Raw genomic sequence first — 16770 nt, 5'->3', positions numbered from 1 at the left:
ACTGGACATCAGCAGTCAGAACTAGGCACAGTTAGCAAAAATAAGCCCTTGAGACCCATTTGGTCTTCCCAAACACTTCACTAAGCACAGTAAAATCAGAAACAAAAGAGAAGGTGGTGGATGGCTCAGGGATGTCTTTTGTAGCTCTTGGTATCCAAAGAACACAAATAAAGAACAGAGACATGGAAGTGGCATGGTAGCTTAAATGAAGAGAATAGGCAAACAATTAATTATAGTAATGAGTAGTAAATGTAGCTCAGGTCCATACAAATCTTTGCACAAACATTGGAAAAATGAAAGAAAGGAAGAGGAATTTTCTTGAGTTACATGAACGAGGATGAATGCAAAAGGCACAAAAGCAGGACAAGGCAAACAAGGAGCACCCTGCTAACGTCCATGTGTTGGTAAAACTGAGCATGCAGTGTGAATACACTCTCAGACTAATCAAAGCAGGACAGGGCAACAAATAGAAGGCTTTTATTCAAATCTGGATGAGAAAAAACCCTGTGAAAATAATGGAATGTATGAACTAATTATTTCTACAAGCAGGAAAGGAGTGGTTTTTTTGCATTTCATCAAATAACAGAACACAGTCTGCTCTGCCAGGTGGCTTAAGAGGACTTCAAACAACTTGCAACCAGGCTTAGTTCTGGTTAAAGAAAATTCCTCATATGAGAAAGCACACTCATAATTATTTGGATAAATTAATGCAGTATTTAATTTAGGCAAATGCACAGTATTTCAAACCACTTATAATCCAAACCAAAGTTTTAGAATTAATTTCAGGAGGCTTATAGGATTCATCTGCACCTCATGGTTAACCACTGGAACTGACTTAGCTAACTTGGGTGATAATATGCCACATGTGATCTCTTCCTTGCTGAAGTGTGAGAAAAGTCTGGACAGAGAAAACCTTACCTTCTGTAGACAGACTTATATTTTCCCAGAAATCTAAGCCAGTGTTGTAAGTGTTGGTTGAAGTAGATTCATTTTTCTATACAAAACCAAGTTGCCTCACATTTTTCATGTGATAAAATAGGTCCAGGGGACTTGATCAATCAAAGTGAAATTGAACCAGAGAACACATTTTCCAGGAAAGCTGAAAACAGTTAATCCATGAAATAGAACATGTTTAATACCTTTTTCTGTCCTCAGTCATCACAGCAAGTAGAAAGGCTGATCTGCACTATCAGTTTTTTGTTGAAAAGATTTCTTGTTGTGAATGTGAAGGACTGGAAATGTGCAAGTCCCTGAAGCCTTCTGAGAATCAGAGCCAGTGACTGTGACAAATAACACTTCCATCAAAGTGATAAGAGGGTGAAGAAACAAAAATTCTCCATCACCTGGGGGGAGGAAACCACTTGCTAAAGAGACATACATGGAGGTTTTTATACAAAAAAGGTTTGAGTTTGTATTTTGTGCAGAATAATTTAAAATAGGAGATCAGCTCTTCACTAGTGCTCTGCATTGCAACATAATTTCTGTAATAGAAAGGCTGAGTCCTCATTTTCTCTTTTAAGCAAATTGGACTAGTTTGTGGTTTTTTTTGGGGGGTTTTTTTGGGGTTTTTTTTGTTGTTTTTTTTTTTTTTTTTTAGAAATTAGGGAATCAGAAGTACTAGTAACATTTAAAGAAATGGAAAAATATTTCTGTAATGTGGGACTGGAACAGATTTCTCAGTGAAGTTGTGGATGCCCCATCTCTGGAAATGTTGGATAGCCAGGTTGGATGGGGCTTTGAGTAACCTGGTCTAGTGGAAGGTGTCCCTGTCTGCTGCAGGGGAGTTGGAATGGGATGATTTCTACATTCCCTTCCAACCCAAGCCATTCTGTGATCCTATGACTGAAGCTAGGGGCTGTTTGATGCCAAATGGAACCGTCAGCAAATACCTGATCAGGATATCCTCTTCATACTGCACTACCTGCAATCAGTTATTTGGGTAATGGAAAGGTGGATGCAAGTTTCACTAAGCAAGAGTAGATACTGGGATATGCATCTATAAAATTGGCTAAATTAGCTCTAGATGACATAGATAATTGCAACACAAAAATCTACCTGTTGTTATGGAGAAAAAGAAAGCTGTGTTATCAACAAATAAATAACACATAATCAACAGGGAACTCTAATTATCTAGAATTTATTCTTCAGTCCTGCAGGTATTAGAATTTTACTAAAGAGAATGTAGCTTAGTAGCTGTTATTTTAGAAGATATGGGTCTTATATGTTATAATAGCCTTACTCCAGATTTCATTTTCACTCCCTATATATGAGTCAGTGTGGGATGAACTATAATTATTCCTTTTCCAATCTCTGAAGTTCAGCCATTATCCAAAAAGAACCCCACTGTGAGAATGAAGTTGACATGGTATATAAATCAGTAAGCTTTTGACATAATTTATGAACCCACCTGCCTTAAAACTTACAGTATTATTTTATTACAATGACGGTAAAATAGGCAATGCACAAAGGAGAAAAAAAAAATCAAAATGATATTGTATGTGATGTTGATTTAGATACATGTCTCTAAGATTTTCACAAAAACTAACAGTAGAGTTCTTCACACACACCATAATACTCTGCACACCAAAACACTGAAGCTGCACCACCACTTGGACTAGTGAAAGTTTGCATTCCTGCACCATGGAGTAAGGGCAAGAATGTGTTATACAGATATGCAACTGAACTTTACAATGCAAAGTCCTTAGGTGCTAGAGTAAATTTAGAAAGAACAGGAAACTCAAATAATGATATTTGCACAGTTTATTGTGGTAACACCAACAGAAGGAGGAGGATAATGGCAGAATTCTTTATTTCTAGTTGATAAAAACAATGAGATGTTGCATTTAGTCCTTAAATAATGATATTCCACTTCTAATATTGATTTACATGTATTTCTGCAATTAATCCCAGGTAAGATTCTACATAAACTATGGTGCAAAAGCACAGCTATACTTCATTGATTCCTGTCTTTATGCTAAGCATTGCACTACTGAAACTAATTAATAGTTGAACTCTGTGATCTCAGTTTTTTACATGTATAGGTCCAGCAGACACAAGATGCAGCTTATTGTGAAGCAGGAAGACAGAATTAGCACAAGGTCCTTTGAAAGTTTGCTGAAATCTGAGGTGTTAGGAACAAAAAAAAAGATGACAAAAAAGGTGGGTGAGGTTTGTGAGACTGCGAAGAAATATCTGATGAAAACAAATAAACAGAACTGATAGTTTTAATAAATTAATTAATTCATAATAATGTGTAAATTATCTCTCTTGTTGGTAATATAGGGACCATTTTGCAGCTACTAAAAACAAATAAATGACAGTGAGATCGATATTCTGAGTTATCAAACCCTTTTCGTTGCTGAACTGGAAATTCTTTGCATCAGACATTTCCTACCTGTATGTAGTTATAATCCTACTAGAAGTCTGCCCCATTATTTGACAGGGATATAGTCCTGTTCCAGCCAAAAAATGGTTCTTCAAGACTTACATTGAGAGTTATAGCAGCAATGTTTCTTACAGTTCAAGAAGGCAAATTTTACAGATGCCATGCCTGATTTTGTATGGAAGTAGAGTTGACACAATCTCGTCTGTCTCATCTGTTTATCATTTCCTGCCTCTTTATATCTTGTCAATGTAGGCCAATGTCAGTGAAAAAAATATCAAAATTACTAAATCCCACTAATTCAATACAAACCAGCGATGTGGGGAAGGGAACAGATTTGAATCAGATAATGGGTGGAGGGAAAGCCTGCTCACTGACCTCAGTCCCATTTTCAAATATTGGGAATCCACAGGGCAAGAAACCACTGAGGTGAATGCAGCTGTTTCATTTTCTCATTCAAACCTGAACTGAAGCTTTAGGAAAGAGGCAGACACCAGGCCAGTATCTGTCCTGTTGGGGCACACAAATGCTGACAACACTTTAGTCCCCATGTTGGCAAATAACTAATATGATGTTCTCAAATGTTTTGTGTCAGCTACAGCTTTGTAACAAATGCATACTGAGATTTTTCATTTACCCATGTTGAGTCTAGTCTTTTTATCATCAGTTATAATAATCTGTAAAATTAAAGAATCCAAACCATGCTGTTAATAAGAATTAGAAGATGGAACGAAAAGTGTCTGAAGATAAAATAATCTGAAATTGCTGTATTCAAGAGAAGGGAGAACATTATAAAAAGGTTCTGCTTAGAAGAGAGCTTCAGATTAGAAGATTTGTCAGAGCATACAAAAAAAAGCAAGTGGAACACTTGTCTGCTGCCCTGCACTGGGCTACAGTGAATTCAGAGAACAAAATTTGCTGAGGGTATGGAGAAAAGCTTACACTAGTTGAAATTTTTGTTGGCACAATTTCCTCTCAACATTAAGAAGACGTAAAAGATGCATTATGAAATTGTTCTGAAGTTCAGCAAATGTAATGTCACTTTCCCTTAATCAATTGAATGAAAACATGAGCAGAGGGTCCATCTTGAGATTAAAAAGCAACTATAAAACTCTGATAGTCAGCAGGAATATGAAAGAATACAATTTTTTAAACATTAATAAACATGAATTTGTTTCACATAATTCAATATTAAGAATACTTTAGCACTTCATAAATCTTCACTTGCTTTGTGTATGCATGTACATACAAATGGAGCCATGCAAAAAATTCTCAGTATGCAACCTCTTTTTCTAATTACAAATCATTAATTTCTGGACTGAAAAAAAAAAAAAAAAACCCAAAACAAACAAAAACCACTACAATATGTTAGTACAGGCTGGAATGGTATATTCACATATGCATATATATTTGTTGATCTCTGCATAATGCTCTTTAAGCACTACATATGTACAAACATGAATGTACCTGCAATGTATGTACACTGGAACCCAGAAATGCAACATTTGTAAATCAGATGGTATTATACTACCATGGATTTTTTTTTTTTTTTTTTTTTTAGGAAACACACCAGTGGTGCAAATACAACCCACACTGTAAACCAGCAATAAAAAGATGAAACAGCTTCAAGTTCACATTTCTGACACTTTTGCAGGGCTGAGTTACACACACCTTTGACACACAATCTGCTGCTGCCTCGGTTTTATTTCTGAAGGGGGCTGATGGGGTTTCCTTCAAGAGATGGGGAATATGTGGTGCCCACCAAAAGGTGATGAGACCATTAAGACTCTGGAAGAAGTTGATACTGGATTAGCTGGCATTTGCATCCTTGCAGAATGGGCACAGCCACGCCTCTTCCCCTTTGCTAATTCCTTTTTCAGATCTATCAGATTTTTCAGACTCTTCTTGACTCTGATTTGAAGTTTTTCTTAACTACAACCAGAGAATGGCACAAATCATCCTATCCCGAGAACACTACTACTAACAGACTGGTTTTTAGCCTAAGAGAAAACAAGAAAAGCCACAAAACAGGGGGAAACACAAGGCCCATGCACAAAACGATTGCTTTTGCTACAGTTACTCAAATGGAGCTGGAAACAGTGAAAACAGAGGGTCTTTCACCTCATTGGTACTCCGTGGTGCCACCTAAAAACCTCAGCCTGATTCCCAGGGTTGAATGCTGAAAGGGAAAAAGCTGAAGTGTGGATCAATCCGTGTGCTATACAGCAGCAAGAACAGGAACTAATGTATATCCCAGTGTGTTAATTAGTGGAACACTGATTGCAAGCCATGGGAAATTACAGAAGAAATAGTTTCTCTTTGAATTTAAAAGCTTTGTAAACTTATGCCTGAGGATTATTTAACAGCAGATTTCCTTCTATCAGATAAGTAATAATTAAACACTTTTAAAAGCAGGAAAAAAATCAAAATTTTAAACGTTAATATCTGATTTAACTGGGTTACTCTAAAGGTCCTTACATATCCTCAAATGAAAATATTTTGGTTTTCACAGCAAAAAAAAAGAACACTACTGGGAAGAAAGGGAAAAGTTCACTTTGTAACAGGAGGATCACCCTCTAGAAGGATTTAAAATTCAGTTCACCTACATCAGGTCCCAAATTGGAAGAAACATTTTCATATTTGGCCTCAATATATTTTAGCTTGACTTTTAGTTGCCTGCAACCTGAGGTTGCCAGCAATTCTGACTGACCCCTAGATGTGAAGCACAAGGTTAAATGCCTGAGAGATGCCCTCTGGTTTCTCTTGTAATTTTCCCATATCTCAACACCACTCCAAGAACAATTTGCCCAGAGTGGCAACCCTCTGGCAGTGCTCCCTCTGCTCTGGGGGTGAAAACTACTGCTCCTCCTCATGGTCAGTATGTATTTTTTCCTGGATGCTGAATACACCTGTACAGTGATCTAATGAGGAAGGCTTAGTTCCTTCAGCAAAATCAGTGCCTGAAGAACTCTGCAGAAAAAAATTTTATGGTTTCCACTCAGATTTGACTGTGTTCTAAATAGGAACCTCAGACTCCTAAATCATGTCAGCCCCACCTCTTCCTATCAATACATCCTGAATGGATTTATGGAAAACTCCACCTGCCCACACTTGACACCTTAGCCACTATTTCTCTCCTCCTGAAACAACTCCACCAATGGGGTATCCTGCTGCATCAATGCTTTGTGTTTCCTTCCCCAGTACATGGACTAAACTGCACAGGGAAACCCTAAAAATTAATGTAAAGAGCTGACACCTTCATCTTTAACTCCTTAAATATTCATAGGGGTGGTGCTGCTCTTCAGCCTTTTTTCAGCTCTTCCCCTTCTCCCTTCCTCTTGTTCTAATCTGTCTCACTCAGGTTTTCAAAGAGTCACATATGTCTTGGGATAAAGAAGTAATAAATTAAGGGACAAATAGTACTACCCAAAGAATCAAAAGCTCCCAGGAATGGATATCCATTATTTTTTTCATACCATCAGATTAATATGTGCTCCTAGTCTTTCATAATATTGCTTTAAAACTGTCTGCTACATGACTTTTATGAAAAAAATTAAGACATTCATTACACTAACAGCCCTTAGTACTTTCATATTCTTTTTTCAAAATACTTTGTAAGCATTACATTACATTAATTACATGGTATACATAAAACTCCTTGCAACAAACAGATAAAATTATTGCTTTCTTTCAGCTAGAATATGGCATATAGAATAGGTATAATATGAAGACGAGCATCCACAAAGGAGAGACTTCAAGGAAGGTCACAAATATGATCAGAGGGCTGGAGCACCTCTTCTGTGAAAACAGGCTGAGAAAGTTGGGGCTCTCCAGCCTGGAGAAGAGAATGCTCCAAGAAGAGCTTATAGCACCTGAAGGGGGCTTTCAAGAAAGTTTGAGAGAGACTTTTTACAAGGACGTTTACTGATAGGACAAGAGTGAATGTCTTTGAACAGGAAGAGGTTGGGTTTAGATTAAATAATTAGGAAGAAATTCTCTACTCTGACAGTTGTGAGGCATTTTAACAGGTTGCCTAGATAAGTTGTAGATGCCCCGTTCCTGGAAGAATTCCAGGCTAGATTGGACGGCGCTTTGAGCAACCTGGTCTAGTGGAAGATGCTCCCTACCCATGGCAGAGGGGCTGGAACTGGGTGATTTTTAAGGTCTCTTAGAATCCAAACCATTTGGTGACTATAGTTCTAAGACTGTCACTGCATCTCTTCCATTTTAGTGTATAATCTGAAAAAAAGCTCTCAAAACCAACCTCAACCGTAGCCTTTTTTGCTCACCTGTTCCTCTTAAAGGTAGAATTAATGTGTGTGAGGCATCTGGACTCGGACATTTCTGCTCTTTAAAAAGTGCAGATCCATAAGGCATCTGGGGGTCACTTCCACATCCTTAGATTCCACTGCCATCCTCTCAATCCCTGCTCCTGCATGCCATCATGGTGCTCACTTGGAAGAGAGGCCACAAATCCCAACTGGTGCTGCTGCTTCTGTGTGTAGCAGATACCCGGGTCTTACATGGAGTGCTTTGATCTACCAAGCTATTAATCTATATTTGCCTGTACTTATGTATGCAAAACACTGGGTGCAATTCAGCTTGAAGAATATATTAATGCTAATTAGACATCATATTATAAGAGATTAAATTCTGTTACCAGTTCATGTTTAACCACTGCTGTTCCCATTGTCATTGCTGCTGACTCTTCCATTATTGGCATTTTTGAGGATCAGAAGTGACAATAACTCTGGCCCAAAAACCCAGAAGAAGGTAAAAAATCCAGGATGCTTTTACATTACATTTTTCACTGAAATGTGGAAGCTGGACCACTTGAGTAAAATTGAATCTCTTTCCTTTGATTTGCTTTGAATGGGTGGGCATTTATCCATTGAACTCCCTTTAAATTCATGGCTGAGTGACTGCCATATAACCAGTAATTTTACCATCAGCTACCATTCTGCTTAACTTTTAAGTAAAATAACACTGAGCGACCCTGCAATCAGGATTTTTATTGGAAATGCTTGGAAGTACTTGGAATACTTGGAAATACAAAGGCCTACAGCCAATATACGCTTTATGACTTTTTTGCATCTTATGTCCCTTTCTGCTATCAATTACTGTTCTCTGTATAGCATTCAGAGACTACTCTAACTAAGAGGAGACAAAATGTAGCTCAGAAAGGGACAATGTTCAATATTATAGTAAAACTATCTGATTAACAGAAGAGGACCATATGAGACTGCTTTAACAGCTCTTTCTATTTCAGACATAGCCTTGTTCTCCCAACATACACAGAGTACTACAGCATTGTCACCCCATCTGTTCTTCCTTGCAGCAAGTTTTGATCTCCAAGACTGCGGCTATAATTTTAGTTACTACAGTGATGAGTTTAGAAATAGTCCATGGTCTGTGAAGCTGGTATCAGGCCATTTCCCTCCTCTAACTTATATCTAGTAATTTAATTTTTCTACTTAGGTGTTCGTGCTGTGCTTTTGTTTTCAGAAAAGCTAATGAAATTAAGCAACCTCTTAGAAGTGCTTCAGTGTCTTCCAGAATAAGATGAAATGAATGAAAGAATATTCTTAAGATATAAAATAGGACAGCTAGGAGGGATAAACAAATAGCTGAGGCATATTCACACAAGACTGTTGACATGCTATAGAAACAAACACATGTGGACTCCAGGACAAGACTATTGACATCCTATAGAAGCAAACACATGTGGATTCCAGGCTGCTGACTGTCTTAGATAGAGATGAGAGTTTTAAATACTATAAATATTTCCCAAATTCAGAATAGTGATTTAGTACAGAAACTCATATACCCTGCTAAGGTTCAGGGGATAAATTTTGGCCTTATAGTCCTACCATAAGATATGGTGTGAAAAAAATAATTCAGAGAATGGAAGCAGTTTTAATGCCTCTTGAGACCTTTGGCAACGTGCAGGCTGTCTCTGATGCAGTCACTATATGTCCACCTGTATCTCTGCAGTCCACAGAAGGGTGAGAAATAGAGGAATATAAGACTCTTCCATAAGGCAGTGATAGAATTAATTTGAAATTTTTTGTACCTGAACCTTATATTGCATGTCCTGATTTTAGACCTCTGTCTCTTCATCAAGCACAAAGGTAATATTTCAGAGATATATCAACATACAGAAATAGTTAGCACATTATTAAAGTAAAGAAAAAATATTATTTTCTATCAGCTTATAATTCAGTACACTTCAATGAATAGGAAGCCAGGAGGCATGATGTCACAGTTTGCATGATAGAAAACATGAACAATAGTTTGATAAGAATTTACTTTGGGGAAAAGTGTGATGCCTTTGTTTTAATTCAAGTGACAACTTTGACTTTTTGTGTCTCTGGTACTTGTATAAAGAACATGTCAAGCAATAAAACACGAGCATAGGCTCCAAGTCTCCATGTGGTTATTGCTAAAGCCCACAGAAAGTACACTGGTACAATTTAGAGCTATAATACACATTCAGTACTGTTCCTTTGTGAGGTGATTTGACATGAAAAGAGCTGTGCTAATCTGTTCAGTTTGGCATGGATGATGGTTTGAAACAATCATTCTTTCAGAGTCTAGCAAATAAATAGAAAGGGGTAAAACTGAAGACTTTTGTCATTACTGACCTGGACCTTAATGGAAGTAAATTACCCTGGGATAAAGGCTCAAATATATGCCTCACATTGAAAACTGGTGAATTTTTGAAACTAATTCTGATACTTTTCTCTTTGCTATGTGGAAAAAATGTAATAATCAAACTCCTATATTTATTTTCTGTGAATTTATTACTGCTCCATAGTAATAATTCATTTATCATTGTTAACTATTTTGTGCATATTGAAAATAATTATTTCAGTTTAAGGGCAACAGAAATATTAAATCAAATCACTCTTTCATTTGTGATGTTATTTGCTGAGGACTTTGCACCCATTACACTACAGCTTGTCCAAAATTAAGAAGTTGACTAAATAGTCAAGTACTTCACGGTTCATGTGACCATAACCAGGGATGAGATTACCTTTTTTCTGACAATCAGGACTACAAACCAAGAAACCCAGCAATTTACTAACATACATGCATATATGTATGTGTAAATTATGAGAAAGCAACAATTGGTCATATCTGAAAAAGCTGGTGGAATTTCTCATTTCATTTTATGAAAAATCAGATTTTAAGCAGTCATGAATTTGTTGTAAAGGGAAAGGGTGAAAAACTGGCACCAGCCAGTTTTAATTAATTATGAAGGACAACTTGGAACAGAGATTATAAATAAACCAAATCAAAAATTCATTTTCCACAGCTCTTCTGCTAACAATCAGAAATAGCTGCCAAACAGAATACTTTCAGGGATTTCAATATTAGAAATCTGGCTCAAGAAATTTGTCTTTCATACTAAGCAATGGGAATAAATCCATCAGTTTGTGGTATGCTTCTCTTTATAGGGCCTCCTTCTGCCACTCGTGTGAATCACTGCTGCCCATGGAACTGCACATATATAGAATTATATGAGAAGTGAATTATCCCCTGCATGCAGCTATTAGCCCACCATCCTGAAAGGGCTAAACCATCTTTCTCAGTCATCCCCTGAGCCTTCACAACAGTGATGTGTTTAGCCTTGCCCTGTTTCATTGGGTAATAACATATAATTAGGAAATAAAATATTTTTATAGCATCTTTCATTGAAAGAGCTCTCACACAGCTTACCACAAAAGAAAGGGCATTGGGAAATGCCATGAAGAAGGCTCATCAAACATACCAAGTCAGGTCCTGTTCTTCACATGCTGCCTGTCTCTCCCACTATGGAGAGCTGGCCCTCCATAAACCTTGAGTGGTTTTTGAAAAGAAAAGTAAGGTTCTTCAAGTTAGCAAAAATTGAAAATGAGGAAAAGGAAAAAATAATATTAGAATTTATCAGACTGACAAAACACAAGACATTGTATTCATGACACAACCTGCATAAATCTGTTGCATTACCCTCTCTGTGTTGGCTGGTCCTGGGTAATTGTTTGTAGTCAGCATGAGCCTTGGCTGGAGACAACAACACAAAAATCTAACACAACACAAAAATCTAAAATATGAAATTGGTGATCTGCCTTTTACAAACAAACCCATCCCTCCAAATGGCTGGGTCAGGCATCTTCCCTTACTGCTCTGGTTTACACTTTAGCAGAGTTTTGAACTTCCAGGCCTCAAAGGTGCAGCACAGGAAGACCTTGTCTGTTAAGTTTCCTCTGATCTGAAACACAGTCAAAAACGAATAGCGAAAAATAATTGCATGTTGATAGGTACAGGTGAAATTGGGTAAGAAAGTGTTATAACTCCAGTCCTGAGTTTTCTGTTTAAAATCTGAGGAGAGGTTATAAAATAGAACAACTAAGGAGGCAGGAATAAAAGAATTGTAGTTTATAAGTGGCCTTATAAGGCCACTGTGTTATAAGCAGAGCAGCTGCATAACATAGGATATATTATATGCTTGCTTTAGTGTGAGAGCATAGAAAATTGCAAAGCTCTACTTTCAACAAGGAGATAAGCACGTTCAGAGAAGATTTCTTTGCCTCTTTGTCAGTCACTGTTGTGCTTTAGCATCCTTGACTGCAGTCAAGAGATTCCAAAGGCAAAGGATCTGATATCAGTGCCAAAAGAGTACTCTCCTCAAATATTGCTAAGCATGTGTTTAGTACTCTTCAGAATCCGATCCAACTTATTGAAACACTGTCTCAATTGAAAAGCCTATGAAAATTGCACTTGCCATTAACATGGCTGAGTTTTGAGAAGAAAAAGAACTGAAGTCCCTTTTGTGTATCTTTGGCATTTCTGTCCACAGATAGCCTGTGATTATTTGCCTTTGATATTTTAAGACTCTAAACCAGCAGGGAATGCATTATTTTTTTGCTAGTGCTTCAAATGTGAATAGATCACAGAAAGAGGCAGAAACAGCTGCTATTTCTTCACTCTTGATTGGTGACAGAACTTGCATTTTATTATAGGGTTGGGATGAAAAGCTGATCTTCTCAGAGTATATGTTCCTGGGCTGGTATGTGCAGATGCAGTCAAGAGCTGATACGTTATCAAAATTATTCTATCTCAGTGCTGATGTCACAGTACTTTATGCTACCACTCCAAAAAATTACTTAAGGTTATCACACAGTTCATAGATTTCTCTGACTTTGATGAAAAAGAGAAACTACAGAAAAAGGCAATATTACCTCAGGGACAAAAAAAAAAGCAGCAGCCACTGATCTTTAAGATGTTAAAATTACAAAAAAAAAAAAAAAAAAAAAAAAATCAGATTTCTCAGAATTATAATGAACATCCTTTTCTTACCCTGTTTTTTTTTTTTCTCAGCTCAGAATTTATTACTGTATTGAAAAAATAAAAAGATGCCTTCTAAAGAGAGAGAGGACTCATTTGGGAATATATCATCCAACATAAATAGATGGGTTGCAGTAGCTGTGCTTCATCCCCTGGGTAAAAGGCAGCCCCACGTGAGATCTGTCTTGTGCTTTGGGTTTGTTTTCCCTCCTTGCTGTGGGCTCTGCAGCTGGCTCTATAGGCCTCAAACAGGAGGGCCCTGAAGAGATTCATCTCTACTGTTGTTGCTTCTGCTATTTTGTGGAGATGAGATTGTTCTTTTGGTGGGATCATTTATCTTTGTGATGGAGGTCCTGATTTTCAATTATACTTAGGCCACTTTGGAGTACTCTGGCAGTGTAATGGGTCTTGAGAATCAGCTCAGATCAAATTTGTACCCCCTTTAAAGCACTTCTGCTCTGACAGAATGGTATTAGATGATTGCTGAGTACATGGGCATCAGATCTGTAATGGTTTGATTAACTGACAGCTATGTAACTATCTTTTGAAAATGACATGAACGTTAACATGTCACAAGTAGTGACATAGCAGGGTAGTTCCAGTATGTGTCAGCAGATCATCTAATGCAGGTGCAGTAGCAGTGTGCCTGTGAACAGACAAAATACAGAATTATTCCTCAAATGGCATATCAGTGAAAACAGTGGCTGTACTGACTGATGCAGTGATATGCTTTTGGGAGAGCTTGTGGGTTGCAGTGAAGGCAAATGTACAGAACAGCATTAGAATTTGGAAATCCTGGCTTGGCACTTAAAGCTTTTCTGGTTCCACAGTGAGATCCATGTGAAGAGAAAACCCTTTCCAAATAGCAGTCACTGTACCCCCTCCCGCACCACAAGTAATACAATAAAGTGTATATATATATCTCGTAAAAATAAAAAAGGCTGGTTGGATTTTCCTTAAAATACTTAATTGCATGTGTACATTTGGAGATGAGTGCCCAAGATTCCAATACAGATAGTGAAGAACTGGGGCTCAGCTCAGTGCTATTTGAGATGTCTTTAGGCATGCTGATTACCGAGTAAGAAAATGGAATGCTTCCTATAGGCCTTGCTCGTATCTACCAGCACTCCACAATGTCTCTGGTACCCTATGACATCTAAAATGTCATGGATGGTATCTGTGGGCAAGATGCCCCCATTTATTAGGTACAATCTAATGTTACCAATACTTAAGTAAATCAGAAACAATTTCATTGAAATAGGGTAATTAGACCTTATGAACTTAGGGCAAGAAACATCTTGGTCCTTCTCACAGAGAGAGAGACCATCAGAAAAACTATGTATACATACATGCCACCTCATAACTGCTCTGCCTAGCAAAACTTCGTGGAGCTTGTATCTTTGTGAAGACAAGAAGTAATTAGCCACAAGACACAAATTTCCAGGAAAACAAATTTCTTCAGTTGAAATACTTGCAGAACTATTTATTCATCAAAAGTTATGTATAAATTTCATTGCCTTTAAAAATCAAGTGCAACTTATTCATCTGGCTCTGTGTAGGATTTGCTGTTGGCTGTTAATGAACCCTGATTCCCAGAAGAAGCAGCAGTCCTCAGACATGAGAAGACACCACCATTTGACCTTGGACATTATCCGTGTACTTAATGTACCTCACTGCAGATATGTCCTAAACAAAGAGCCAGCTTATAAAAATTAAAAAGATTCAATGAAAAATGCTGACTACTAACAGACAGAGCTGATCCATGCCAAGGTTTTATATCACAGATAAGCAGAGTATGAGCCATTTGTCCTCTTATTAGAATGTGAATCTATTAATATGCTACAAGTGACATTTAGGGAAATGAATAGCCCATTATTCCGTAGGGGTCTCATTAAATATAGCCTCTCCTGAGGTTGTTTCATGGCAAAGTTTGTAAGTGGATTAGTAGGAAGCATGGAGAGAATGAATGAACTTCACTGACTGCTTCTTAAAATTACTCCAGGTAATTAAAAAGACCAGAGGTATCTGGAGAATTCTAAGTCTAATAGCGGTCTAACAGTATTTTAAAAACATCTAACGATGGAGTTAATTGAGCTTTAAAATTAATTTAGCTGGTCTTTGCATTAACATGTAGCTTTTATGTGATGGAGGAATTAGAAGTTAAATATTGTCTCAATAAGTCTTCAAAGATGTTTCTTCTTTTCTGTGTTTGCCATTATTAAATAGCAGTGTTTATGCAAATTATTGTGCCAAAGCCTTTTCAGTACCAGAAAACGTTACCCTCAAAACTCATTAACTTTCAGCTACCATGTTCACAAAGAAGTACAAGACAAAATTGGTTCCAAAGGCAGCGCTACAAGCTGAGTGCTAATCCAGGCACTAAGAGGACATGGTCAGGTTCAGGAAGGCATTACTATTCACTGCCTTCTCCTGGGATCTTGGTAAAGAATGAGGGTAGAGACAGTATTCACTGGTTGTCCAAATAGCAGAAGGTTTTATTTTTAACCTGGGTCTCAGTAGAACTGCATATGTAAATGTATAAAGTGGAGAGCTCAGCTGAACAGATGAGAATCTGATTTTCTTGGGTGGGATTTAGTTCATTTAACTTTGTTCCTGTGTCTTGGGAGTGTAATAAAGCAGACCTTTCTGAGGAAGTTCCTAAGTTCCTTAGACAGTCAAAATGAGAAAGAGAAATGGCTTTAAGGCCACCAGACAAGGTCATGTACTCAAACTTGGATGAATAAGAGCTCCCTCTGGAAGTTTTTATAGTAACTGTTTGCTTATTCTACCACCTAATGACTCTGAGAAGGTACAGGAAATCATATAAAGAACCATCACATCAGTAATAATAACAACATTTAATTTTCAATATTTTTCTGTATTCTAAGAAAAGTTATTAAAAGCTATCCACTACATCTATGCTGTCTCATAGACAGCCTAGTAGCTGCAAGAATGACACTGAGCTCTGGAGGCCAAATCACACTGAGCTCTGGAGGCCAAATCACACTAAGCATCAGTCAAGCTACATCTCCTTGATGTGCTCTTTCCAGAACCTCAGAGGCAACCAGACCCATCCAGACCCTCAACCTGTTGCTCTGACTCCAAGGAAAGTCATCACTTATCTGATTGCAGCTGCATTAAAAAAAAAAAAAAAAAAAAGTGATTCTATTTGCTACTCTTTATTCTCTCTATCTCAAGACTCCATGCATTTTTTTTATTCTTTACTGTTCTCTTTCTTTCAAACCTTTTCTGAAAATATCTGTCTTCCCATTTTTTTGCTTAATATTCTTGCTATATTTTATCACTGCAAAACATTTTGAAACACATTTTGCATGAAAGACACTGTCCTGAGGAAGGGCCAACTCACAGTGTGTTGTTTGCATAGAGAGCATGAAGGAGGAAGAGCAATAAAAGAGCAGCTTAATTACTTTGGAGCCGCTGTGGTTTCTGCTGCCACAGCCTCTGCATGAGGTCCTGACGCAGCCACCAGCGCTGGTGAGAGAGGCTGATCTTGCTGACAACTCCTCTGGTGCAGCTTTACCCAAAGTCACTGAACAGCTCACAGCAAATGAACAAGCCACAAAGAGTGGCAGGACATCAGTGACGTAGCCCAGACTAAAAAACTTACAGAAACAGCAATGACCTCCAAAAAACACAAAAGCCTTTCTGCCCTGTCCTCTTTCTGCCTTGTTCTCTCTCCTCTGCTAAACAAGTCATAACCTCTTCTAGCTGTGCTGTTCACCTCCCCTTGAGAGGTGCTTTATCCAGGAAAAGAGTGAAAAATCAGAGCACAGCTGCAAAAAAAAAAAAAAAAATCTCACTTTTTGCCTAAGTACTTGTAGTTTTTGTGCCTGAAAAAGCTAGGATGATATGATCTAGCCTACATTGTATATGTTGAGATCATGAGACATAGTGGATAGATCTGGATCTGACTTCTCAGTTTCTTCCAGAGCCCAGGATTACTAGTGACTATGCCTGATGCTCTGGGGCAAGCACATTCATCAGTCATCAGTAGGAAGCACTTGAGAATTTTCTCATTCTTCAATGGATTAAACTTT

The sequence above is a fragment of the Lonchura striata genome, chromosome 2 (genome assembly GCF_046129695.1).
Source record: "Lonchura striata isolate bLonStr1 chromosome 2, bLonStr1.mat, whole genome shotgun sequence".
Taxonomy (NCBI): domain Eukaryota; kingdom Metazoa; phylum Chordata; class Aves; order Passeriformes; family Estrildidae; genus Lonchura; species Lonchura striata.
This window is presented reverse-complemented; position numbering follows the sequence as displayed.